At 32.3% G+C, this 12,981-nt stretch overlaps 1 protein-coding gene and 1 long non-coding RNA gene across 2 annotated transcripts in view; both read left to right on the top strand.

The window, feature by feature from the left end:
* LOC143072806 (uncharacterized) overlaps positions 1 to 1,135 on the top strand; it is a 28,027-nt gene extending 26,892 nt beyond the window's left edge. Inside the window, exon 4 of the long non-coding RNA XR_012977320.1 lies at positions 839 to 1,135. This is a non-coding gene — a long non-coding RNA (uncharacterized LOC143072806). The remainder of the gene's footprint in view (positions 1 to 838) is intronic.
* Positions 1,136 to 8,339: 7,204 nt separating this feature from the next.
* Positions 8,340 to 12,981, top strand: part of LOC143073743 (uncharacterized) — a 92,591-nt gene continuing 87,949 nt past the window's right edge. Inside the window, exons 1-2 of the mRNA XM_076249501.1 lie at positions 8,340 to 10,032; positions 10,684 to 10,800. The gene's annotated coding sequence lies outside the window, so the exon portion shown is untranslated. The remainder of the gene's footprint in view (positions 10,033 to 10,683; positions 10,801 to 12,981) is intronic.

The raw sequence follows: 12,981 nt of genomic DNA, 5'->3' as shown, positions 1-12,981 counted from the left end.
ATTGTCCCTCCTCATAGTCCATTGTCATATACTTATAATAAAACTTTTATAAAAATCTTTTCCTCTAAAACTACTGAGACAAAATTAAGCCGACTTGGCCACAATCATCATTAAGGTATCTTGGTAAAAAAATGTGTTAGATGATCCCGCCTGCCAATCAAGATGACAGACATGGCTAAAAAAAAGGACATAGGAGTAAAATGCAGCTTTTTGTAAACAATTCTGAAACTAAAGCATGTAGAGCAAATCTGACATGGGATATGGGTATTGCCTTTTAATGTAAATTTTTAACGATTTTTTTCGTAAACTTTTCTTTAAAAAAAATATTTTCCAGCAGTTAATTAATCTACGGGCCAATTAGAATTAAACTAAGCCACAATGCCATCCAACTAACATGGCAATCATGTCTGAATAAAGTACATAGGGATTAACTATTGAAGTGTAAGGGAAAATTGTTAAAAAAAACCAACAATTTCAAATGGTCATAACTTGAAAACTAATTTAAATAATGATAAGGGGTCTTCAGTAAGTATTGTCTAAGTCGAGATACTAGCTATATATATAGTGGGATAACCTTTTTAAATTTAATTATTAGGGTATCTTATAATATTTATTATGATTTAAACCTTATTTTACATGATTTTCTACACCACAGAAGATTCATTTAACGACACTGGCTCATGAGAGCTAGCCTCTAATTTTAAACAAAAATTGCTATTGTTGAAGATGCAGGTGAGCAATCCCAGCTTGTTAGAGACTCTAGTTCCCCTGCTTCATACTTATGTGTTTGAATTTAAGATAAGAAATCAACTAAATATTTAATCTCCATTTACAACAGAGGTACCACAAGCACCTGAAAATTTGAAGGTGAAGACGAGGACCAATGACAAGTTGACTTTGGAATGGACAAGGTCAAAGGAAATTCGCGGTTCAAAGGTTACTGGGTACAATATTTTCCTGAAAATGGTTGATTCTGATGACTGGAAAAAGATTGGACGAGCCAGATCATTTGTCACCTCCTATACCATTAAGAATCTGAAGCTGGACAAACATTATGTATGTAGTGTCAGTGCTGAAAACAAAGTTGGTAAAGGACCAGCAGCCGAGGTAGAGTCTCCTGTTGTTCAACATCAAAAGCCAGGTAAATTAAAGTTCTGTCTGAGTTCATTCAAAATTAAAGGCTGAATTGGTTTTTTTTAGTTCCTGAGTGATTAAGTTAAATTTATTTTATATATGGTTCAAAACATTTTTGGATTGATTTTGGAAGTTATGGTCCAAACTCATGTCCACGTCATTGTGAGCATTGGTGTCAGATTATTATTTAGTTATATGACCATTGGTTTCTTGATAATAACTTAAGTATAAGAAAATAGAAATATATGAAATTTTAAAATTAGTTAGATTTGAAATCATAAAAGGAAGGCTGGGATTTATTGATGGGGTTTTGGTTCGAACAGCTTATGTATAAAGGGCCAAAAAAGGGCCAAAATAAGCATTTTTATAGTTTCCAGAAAATAACCTGTATGTAAGTATAAATACAATCTTACTGAAACTGCTAATTTAAATTTTTTCAGCTATTTTTTGTGTGAGTTTCTACTACTGTCCAACTATAACATAGCTCTTTTCTGTGTACTTTTTGTGTTGAAAACTTTGATGCCCCACCTACGTTCGTCTCCAAAGTTTTTGGTCAAGGTATTTTTTGGTTTTTTATGAAGCTGAAGTCCAATCAACTTGAAACTTAGTACACTTGTTGCTTATGATATGATCTTTCTTATTTTTAAGCCAAATTAGACTTTTGACTCCAATTTCACGGTCCACTGAACATATAAAATGAAAGTGGCAGTTTCAGGTTAAAGTTTTGGTCAAGGTAGTTTTTGATGATTCAATCAACCTCAAAACTTGGTTAACATGTTACCTTTATATGGTATGATCTTTCTAATTTTAATGCCAAATTAGATTTTTACCCAAATTCATGGTCCATTGAATATGGAAAATAATGTGTGAGTGGGGCATCTGTGTACTTTGGACACATTCTTGTTTTCAGGCAGTTGTGCAGTGCAAAACTATATGTATCAACTGGTTGTTTTAAGGTGAATGTACCTTTGTGTAGTTACAAGTTGGGCTAATTTGCTGATAACAGAATCAATATTTATACCAAATAAAACAATATTTAAAGATTTAATTACAGTGTTAAATAGGTAACCTTAAAAATATGAACATAAGTTATAAGTATAACAACCTCATAATGAACATATGTATAACAAACATGAACAATTCAACAAATGTCATAAGTATAACAAACATGAGCAATTCAACATATGTCACAAGTATAACAAACATGAACGATTCCACATATGTCATGAGTATAACAAACTTGAATAATTCAACATATGTCATAATTTAGTATAACAAACATGAGCAATTCAACATATGTCATAAGTATAACAAACATCAGGTTGTTGATTTTAAGGGTGTTTATCATTATACTATAGTTAATCTATCATATTATTATGATTATTGTTCAAAATTCAGGCCATACTGGTAATTTAGAACTTTTTTTACAGTGAAAGCTATTGAGAAAGCCAGAACAAGCAAACAATCTATCAAAGATAAGAAAGAAAATGAAGCGCTATATAGTGATGTAGTCAAAAAGAATTTAACTAGCAGACCAACAACAGGTAAAAAATGATTGAGAAAATTTAAATAAATGGGCTTAAATAAGTTATATTTGAATATGTCTAGTCATATTCACTCTGCTAGTTAAAGATAAAGGACCTGTAATGACCCATCAAATTGTGCAATCAAAAAGACATCAAAATTTTCATAGGGAAGAGTGAAAAAAGGACATATGTTACATGATATAGATATGTTTGAAAATTATAAAGTTATGTAAAATATATAGAAAAAAGACTTGATTAACTCACATTACTGTTGGACAATTTTCTCATTTTTTATAAGCAGTAGAAAAACATTCTCAGTAAAATTTGTACCGTTTAGTTATTGTTATTTTCAATAAGTTGCTACTAAATAAACTGAAGTTATTGATCTTAAATGAAAATATATCTTTTTTATTCCTTTGTCTTATATTTTTTTTTTAAGAATCATAGAAATATATACATGTAGAAAGCAAATGTTAATAGACAAAATGATCAAAAAGTCAAGATCTAAAACAAATAAGTGAACATTCCCAAAATTGTCAGTTGGCCCTTTATTGAAGTTATTGTCCTAAATGACTTTTTTATTATCAGCTTTTTGCATTTTTGCCTATTATTTTGAAAATAGTTGTATCAGTGAAGACATTTGTGTGTCAACAAACTCTTGTTTTACATTGAAATTTATTTGGAAAGCCAGCCCTAGCCAACCACCATTCAAGAATAAGAAAGGAGGAAATAAAGTATTATATTGTGATAAATCTAAAAGGAATTTAACAAGTCGACCAATAGCAGGTAACAACTATTTGAGTAAAATGTGTTTTTAAAGGATTAGAAAATTCTGCTTGGAATGAATGTAGCTATACAGTCAAACCTGCACTAATGGTCACCTTTTTTCAACAGTCAATTGCAACCAATGGTGGCTTTCAAATCTTTTCTTTTTTTTACTCTATATTATTTTACGTATAGAAAGATAGAAAGCAAATTTAAATAGACAAAACATCAAAGAGTCAAGATCTAAGGCAAATGAGTCAACATGGCAAAAATCGTCAGTTGACCCCGTATTGAATTGATTGCCCTTAAATGACTATTTTTTTTTCAGCTGTTTACATATATTTCCTATTTTATTTTGAAAACATTATATTTATGATAAGCATCTACAAATAGACCATCATGGATGAAATATTTAGTCTACTGATATTGGAGCTTTTTCCCTTTAAAGATTTAGCTCATGACATCTTCCCTTTAAAAGTGCACCAGTGTCCGTCAAATACCTAAATGGGCTGTAATCAAGCTTTTCTCATCACTTTGCATCTGTCATATACTTGTAAATAAACTTTTATCAAAATCTTTTCCTCTAAAACTACTGAGACAAAATTAAGCTGACGTGGTTACAATCATCATTAAGGTATCTTGGAAAAAAAATGTATTAGATGATCCCGCCTACCAATCAAGATGACAGACATGGCTAAAAAAAGGACATATGAGTAAAATGCATCTTTTTGTAAACAGTTCTGAAACTAAAGCACTTAGAGCAAATCTGACATGGGATAGAAATGGTCATCAGATTAAGATCAATTAGTCCTGAAAACTTAAGACTAATCAGACAACCGGTTGTTGGATAACTGTCCCTGAATTTGTAATTTTAAGGAAATTTAGCAGTTTTTTTGTTATAATCTAATGTATTATTATAGACAAAGATAATGTATATAAGATCTAAAAACAAGTTGATATGACAAAGATATTGAAATGACCCCTTAAATTGATATTGCCTTTTAAAGTGATTTTTTTCGTAAATTTCTCCAGTTAATCTACGGGGCCAAGTAGAATAAAACTAAGCCACAATGCCATCCAACTTACATGGCAATCATGTCTGAATAAAGTACATAGGGATTAACTATTGAAGTGTAAGAGAAAATTGTTAAAAAAAACCCAACAATTTCAAATGGTCATAACTTGAAAACTAATTTAAATAATGATAAGGGGTCTACAGTAGGTATTGTCTAAGTCGAGATACTAGTGGGATAAATTTAATGGATATCATTATATGGGTATCTTATACTATTTATTATGATTTAAACCTTATTTTACATGATTTTTTAAAACCACAGAAGATTCATTTAAGCGACACAGGCTCATGAGAGCTAGCCTCTAGTTTTATACAAAAATTGCTATTGTTGAAGATGCAGGTGAGCAAGCCCAGCTTGTTAGAGACTCTAGTTCCCCTGCTTCATATATACTTATGTGTTTGAATTTACGATAAGAAATCAACTAAATATTTAATCTCCATGAACAACAGAGGTACCACAAGCACCTGAAAATTTGAAGGTGAAGACGAGGACCAATGACAAGTTGACTTTGGAATGGACAAGGCCAAAGGCAATTGGCAATTCAAAGGTTACTGGGTACAATATTTCCCTGAAAATGGTTGATTCTGATGACTGGAAAAAGATTGGACGAGGCAGATCATTTGTCACCTCCTATACCATTAAGAATCTGAAGCTGGACAAACATTATGTATGTAGTGTCAGTGCTGAAAACAAAGTTGGTAAAGGACCAGCAGCCGAGGTAGAGTCTCTTGTTGTTCAACATCTAAAGCCAGGTAAATTGAAGTTCTGTCTGAGTTCATTCAAAATTAAAGGCTGAATTGGTTTTTTTTAGTTCCTGAGTGATTAAGTTAAATTTGAATTATCTGTAACTTTTAAAAGACATGATCAGAAAAGTGCAATTAACGTTAACACCAAATTAATCCAGTGTTATTATCATTTTCTTACACTATGTTGATACCAGTTATTACTCACTTGACTTGATCAATAAAAAAAAATCTCCATTGAAAATATGGGAAAAAAATATTATATTATGTTCTAACTTTCTCATTCAAAGTTTAGGAATTTTGTTTTTAGCTCACCTGGCTCAAAGGGCCAAGTGAGCTTTTCTCATCACTTGGCGTTCGTCATTGTAGGCGTAATTTTTCACATTTTGAACATCTTCTAGAGAACCACTGAATGAAATGGAACCAATGATCCTTATGAGGTGTTGACCAAGTGTTGTTACTTTGCAGCTGATCCATTATCCAAGATGGCTGCCAGCAGGGGACTAAGTTTAACATAGGACCCTATGGGAAATACATACAAATGTCTTCTTTTAGAGAACCACTGAATGGAAAGAAACCAAGCATGGCATGAATGTTCTTTATGAGATGCCTACCAAGTGTTGTTACTTTGTAACCTATCCATCATCCAAGATGGCCACCAACAGGGGACTTAGTGTAACATAAGACCCTATATATATATGGGAAATACATACAAATGTCTTCTTTTAGTGAACCACTGATAGGAATGAAACCAAACAGCATGAATGTTCCTTATGAGATGCTTACTTAGTGTTGTTACTTTGTAGCAGATCCATCATCTATTAGATGACTGCCAGCAGAGGACTTAGTTAAACTTAGTACCCTATGGGAAATACTTACAAATGTCTTCTTTTAGAGAACCACTAAATGGAATGAAACCAAACATAGCATGAATGTTCCTTATAAGGTGTTGACCCAGTGTTCTCAGGCCTCTACAATAAAAAAAAAATTCAACTTGTCCTGTAGGACAAGCACATACCAAAATTTACTTGCCCGAATGAAATTGTTACTTGTCCAAAAATTTTCTATTAAAAATAACCTTTTTTACATTTTTAGTTGATTAAAGGAACAAAACGAATTTAAACAATATAACAGAATTTGATGTATTTTTTTTTAAATACTTTTCAAAAATATGAGTCAAGTACAACTGCGAAGCTAGTCATATCACAGGAATTAGGTTCTAGTTTCCATCAATGCTAGTCTCATCAGACTCTAATCATGAGGCACCATCTGATAGGCCTGTACACTCATTGGATTTGTATTCTGTTTGGGTTTTTTTTAAGTTAAAAAAAAAGTTTATTCAAATGCAATCAATAAAAAGAAGATAAGCCATCATAAGGTCTAATTGCCGATGAGACAACTCTCTACAAAAGACCAAATGACACAGAAATTAACAACTATAGGTCACCATATTGCAAGTAATGTTTTTTTTTCTACTTATGATCAAATATGATTTTGTGAATTTTATGGTAAATAAAAAAAAATATTTTTGTGAAAAAATTACTGGTATGGTATTTATCATAAGGAACAGAATAAGGTAGCAAAATGAGTACTGATTTGTCTTGGTCCCGAAATGTCTCCTGCCTTGTCAAACTGTCTATCAATCATGTCTACTAAATATGTCTCCTACGGTGCCAAACTGTCTCTTAAACAATTGGAGCTGAATCTTTTGAGGTGACGAACTGTCCTGTAAAGTTACCTTATCTACAAAGCGCATCATTGATTCCGATCAGCATACCTGTCAACTCACCCGTTTTTTGCGGGTGACACCCGTTATTTTCACCTCTCACCCGGGAGTTTTTCTTTACCCGGCGGGTCCCGGGAATTTCTAACATTACCCGTTTCACCCGGATTTCTGACCGGAATTGTTTCCGGTATTTAGAAGTAATGCGACCTTCGGTTTTATCGGTCTTTTTCAATGTAACCAAAAGTCAAAATGTAGGACTGTTTACCTGAGCTGTGAAATAAAACCACCCAAATAGTAAAGAGGGCCCTTTCAGTTGAAAATAACAAAGTGGTAGTTGAAAACAAGCCAAGATTTTTTGTTTTGTCAAAACTTGCTAAAACATTACTGGTTTTGCCAAACAGCAATGCAGACAGTGAGAGGGCATTTTCTTTAGTAAAGAAAATAGCTACAGAGTGTAGGGCTGATCTTAATAAGGATACACTGTGTGCTCTTCTTTCTTGTAAAATGAATACACATTTGCATTGCTATGAACTGAAACCAAGTGCAGTTCTTTTAAAGAATGCCAAGTCTGCTACTATGGAATATAACAATAGTCTGAAATAAACTTGTATACATGTTCTAACTGTTTCATATACATATTGACTATATAAATTATATGTAAACATATTATTGTTCTTCAATTGAGCCCGCAAAATGTCGTACGCGTTATGACCTGAGATTTTTTTTCTCAATGCAGGTCATGACCTGACTTTTCATTTTCAGAGGTTGACAGGTATGGATCAGTAAGACTGTTTTCTGAGAATAGTATACCTTTTACCTGTTAAAAAGTACCTGACAAAGAACCAGTTAAAAATTATCGATTGCAAGTAAACATGTTGAAGAAAAAGGTTTTGCATTTGAATAAGCAGAATACAGAAACATGTCAAATTAATATTTGTTTTCTTGTTTTTGTTTATAATCAATTACTTTGTTCATCAAAGTTGGATTAAATTTATTTTCTGTAGAATAATTGTACTTGTCCCGACGGACAAGCTTGATCCAGCTTTTACTTGTCCGACCTTTTTTCCCTCTGGTATCGGACAATCGGACAAGCGTTATTGTCGAGGCCTGGTTCTGACTTTGAAACCGATCAATTATATAAGATGGCCACAAGCAGGAACTTAGTTTAACATAGGACCCTATGGGACATACGTACAAATGTACTGAATGGAATGAAATCAAACATGGCATGAATGTTCCTTATGAGGTGCTGACCAGGTGTTGTTATTTTGTAACTTTTCCGTTATCCAAGATGGCCACCAGGGGGGGGGGGGGACCTACTTTAATATAGATCCCTATGGGAAATACATACAAATGTCTTCTTTTGAAGAACTACTGAATGGAATGAAACAAAATTTATCATGAATGTTCCTTATGAGGTACTAAACAATTTGTTGTTATTTTGTAGCCGTTCCATTATTCAAGATTGCCGCCATTGGGGGACTTATTTTAACATGGGATCCTATGGGAATTACATACAAATGTCTTCTTTGGGGGACCTAGTTTAATATAGATCCCTATAAATGTCTTCTTTTGAAGAACCACTGAATGGAATGAAACAAAATTTATCATGAATGTTCCTTATGAGGTACTAAACAATGTGTTGTTATTTTGTAGCTGTTCCATTATTCAAGATTGCCGCCATTGGGATCCTATGGGAATTACATACAAATGTCTTCTTTAAGAGAACTAATGATCAAACATAACAATATTATATCAAATTTGGCCTAAAACATCATTATAAGTATCTGTTACAATTTTTTATTTACATTTTTAATATTATTTGAAAATTCCAAGTATAGAATCAGGTGAGCCACACAGGCTCTTGAGATTCTCTAGTTTATATATGGTTCAAAACATTTTTGGATTGATTTTGGAAGTTATGGTCCAAACTCTTGTCCATGTTGTTGTTAGCATCTGTGTAAGTATAAATATGATCTTTCTGAAACTGCTTATTTAAATTTTTCAACCATTTTTTGTGTGAGTTCCTACTACTGTCCCACTATAACATAGTCTTTTAAGTGTACTTTTTGTGTTGAATACTTTTATTCCCAACCTACGTTCGTCCCTGTCCTGCTTCAGGTTAAAATTTTTTGTCAAGGTAGTTTTTGATGAAGCTAAGGTCCAATCAACTTGAAACTTAGTACACCTGAACCTATATATTGTATGATCTTTCTAATTTTAATGCCAAATTAGATTTTTACCCAATTTCATGGTCCATTGAATATGGTAAATAATGTGCAAGTGGGGCATCTGTGTACTTTGGACACATTCTTGTTTTCAGGCAGTTGTGCAGTGCAAAACTATATGTATCAACTGGTTGTTTTAAGTGAATGTACCTATGTGTAGTTACAAGTTGGGCTAATTTGCTGATAACAGAATCAATATTTATACCAAATAAAACAATATTTAAAGATTTAATTACAGTGTTAAATAGGTAACCTTAAAAATATGAACATAAGTTATAAGTATAACAACCTCATAATGAACATATGTATAACACACATGAACAATTCAACAAATGTCATAAGTATAACAAACATGAGCAATTCAACATATGTCACAAGTATAACAAACATGAACAATTCCACATATGTCATAAGTATAACAAACAGGAACAATTCCACATATGTCATAAGTATAAAAAACATGAACAATTCAACATATGTCACAAGTATAACAAACATGAACAATTCCACATATGTCATAAGTATAACAAACTTGAACAATTCAACATATGTCATAAGTATAACAAACATGAATAATTCAACATATGTCATAAGTATAACAAACATCAGGTTGTTGATTTTAAGGGTGTTTATCATTACACTATAGTTAATCTATCATATTATCATGATTATTGTTCAAAATTCAGGCCATACTGGTAATTAAGAACTTTTTTTTTACAGTGAAAGCTATTGAGAAAGCCAGAACAAGCAAACAATCTATCAAAGATAAGAAAGAAAATAAAGCGCTATATAGTGATGTAGTCAAAAAGAATTTAACTAGCAGACCAACAACAGGTAAAAAATGATTGAGAAAATATAAATAAATGGGCTTAAATAAGTTATATTTGAATATGCCTAGTCATATTCACTCTGCTAGTTCAAGATAAAGGACCAGTAATGACCCATCAAATTGTGCAATCAAAAAGACATCAAAATTTTCATAGGGAAGAGTGAAAAAAGGACATATGTTACATGATATAGATATGTTTGAAAATTATAAAGTTATGTAAAATATATAGAAAAAAGACTTGATTAACTCACATTACTGTTGGACAATTTTCTCATTTTTTATAAGCAGTAGAAAAACATACTCAGTAAAATTTGTACCTTTTAGTTATTGTTATTTTCAATAAGTCGCTTCTAAATAAACTGAAGTTATTGATCTTAAATGAAAATATAACTTTTTTATTCCTTTTGTCTTATATTTTTTTTTAAGAATCATAGAAATATATACATGTAGAAAGCAAATCTTAATAGGCAAAATGATCAAAAAGTCAAGATCTAAAACAAATAAGTGAACATTCCCAAAATTGTCAGTTGGCCCTTTATTGAAGTTATTGTCCTAAATGACTTTTTTATTATCAGCTTTTTGCATTTTTGCCTATTATTTTGAAAATAGTTGTATCAGTAAAGACATTTGTGTGTCAACAAACTCTTGTTTTACAGTGAAATCTATTGGGAAAGCCAGCCCTAGCCAACCATCATTCAAGAATAAGAAAGGAGGAAATAAAGTATTATATTGTGATAAATTTAAAAGGAATTTAACAAGTCGACCAATAGCAGGTAACAACTATTTGAGTAAAATGTGTTTTTAAAGGATTAGAAAATTCTGCTTGGGATGAATGTAGCTATACAGTCAAACCTGCACTAATGGTCACATTGTTTCAACAGTCAGTTGCAACCAATGGTGGCTTTCAAATCTTTTCTTTTTTTTTACTCTATATTATTTTACGTATAGAAAGATAGAAAGCAAATTTGTGCATTAGGGTCTATTAAGGTATTTTGGGAGGCCGAAAGAAGGGAGGGGTTTACTATAGAACCCTATGGGAATTTTTTTTTGAAAATTTTCAAATGAATATAACTTGTAAACTTTAAGTGATAAACACACACAGTCTTCAGAAATGATCATAGGACAATAAAACAAATGACATGAAATAAAGGGGGAATCCCTGGGGGTCATTCCCACTTCCTTAATACTTGAGAATATGCTATTAACTTGTAAACAGTCCAAATCCCCACCCTTAAACCATATATATTCTTGAATGGGACTATAAAACAAATTTAATGAAATAAAAGGGAAGTCCATGGAGGTCACCCCACCCCATTCAATTTGAGAATGTGCTATTATAATGTAAACGGTCCAGATCCCCACCCCTAAACCATATATATTCTTGTAGGGGACAATAAAACAAAGGAAAAGAAATGTCCCTAGGGGGTCACCCCGTCCCCTGTTGTTTGAAAACTTGTAAACGGTCCATATCCCCAACCATAAACCATATATATTCTTGTATGGAACAATAAAACACATCAAATGAATAATATAGGGAGAGTCCATGGGGGTTACCCCCACCCCGTTACAATCATCATTAAGGTATCTTGGTAAAAAAATGTGTTAGATGATCCAGCCTGCCAACCAAGATGACAGACATGGCTAAAAAATTGACATAGGAGTAAAATGCATTTTTTTGTAAACAATTCTGAAACTAAAGCACTTAGAGCAAATCTGACATGGGATAGAAATGATCATCAGATTAAGATCTATTAACCCTGAAAAATTAAGACTAATCAGACAACCCCTTGTTTTGAATTTAGAATTTTTGAAATACTAAGGCTTTTCTACCTCAGGCATAGATTGCCTTGGCTGTATTTGGCAAAACTTTTGGGAATTTTGGTCCTCAATGCTCTTCAACTTTTTACTTTATTTGGCCTTTTTAACTTTTTAGCTCACCTTTCCAAAAGGAAATGTGAGCTTTTGCCATCACTTGGCGTCCGTCGTCTTCCGTCCATCCGTCCGTCGTCGTCGTCCGTCCATCGTAAACTATTTCAAAGATCTTCTTCTCTGAAACTACTGAACCAATTCAAACCAAACTTCATCTGATTGATTCCTAGGGTATCTAGAATAAAGTTTGTGTTTTAATTCCCATTTCATAAAAAAAACATGGCCGCCATGGCTAAAAATAGAACATAGGGGTAAAATGCAGTTTTTAGCTTATAACTCAAAAACCAATTGAAAGCATTTAGAGCAAATCTGACATGGGGTAAAATTGTTTATCAGGTCAAGATATATCTCCCCTGAAATTTTCAGATAAATCGGACAACCCGTTGTTAGGTTGCTGCCCCTGAATTGGTAATTTTAAGGAAATTTTGCTGTTTTTGGTTATTATCTTGAATATTATTATAGATGTAGATAAACTGTAAACAGCAATAATGTAATGCTTGGGGTATACAATGTTTTTTTATACTTTCATCATAAATTATATTATGAACACGAGACAAACGAGACATTTCAGTGTGTCCTCTTGTTTTTACTTTTGAAGAAGATATGACAGAATCGAAGAACCATTTATATAAATTGAAAACCCAAAATAATCATTGATGGAAGATTTAAGCAAAAAATTTAAGGTGAGCGATTCAGGCTCTTGAGAGCCTCTTGTTTGGATTAAAGCGTCACTGATGAGTCTTTTGTAGACGAAACGTGTTCTCTAGTTAATCTACAGGGCCAATTAGAATAAAACTAAGCCACATGCCATCCAACTAACATGGCAATCTATCCGAATAAAGTACATAGGGATTTATTATTGAGGTGTAAGGGAAAATTTGTTAAAAAAAATCAAAACAATTTCAAGTAGTCATAACTTGAAAACTAATTTAAATAATGATAAGGGGTCTTCAGTAAGTATTGTCTAAGTCGAGATACTAGTGGGATAACCTTTTTATACGCCCGTCAAAATTTTGACGGGACGT

The sequence above is a fragment of the Mytilus galloprovincialis genome, chromosome 4 (genome assembly GCF_965363235.1).
Source record: "Mytilus galloprovincialis chromosome 4, xbMytGall1.hap1.1, whole genome shotgun sequence".
Taxonomy (NCBI): domain Eukaryota; kingdom Metazoa; phylum Mollusca; class Bivalvia; order Mytilida; family Mytilidae; genus Mytilus; species Mytilus galloprovincialis.
This window is presented reverse-complemented; position numbering and strand designations above follow the sequence as displayed.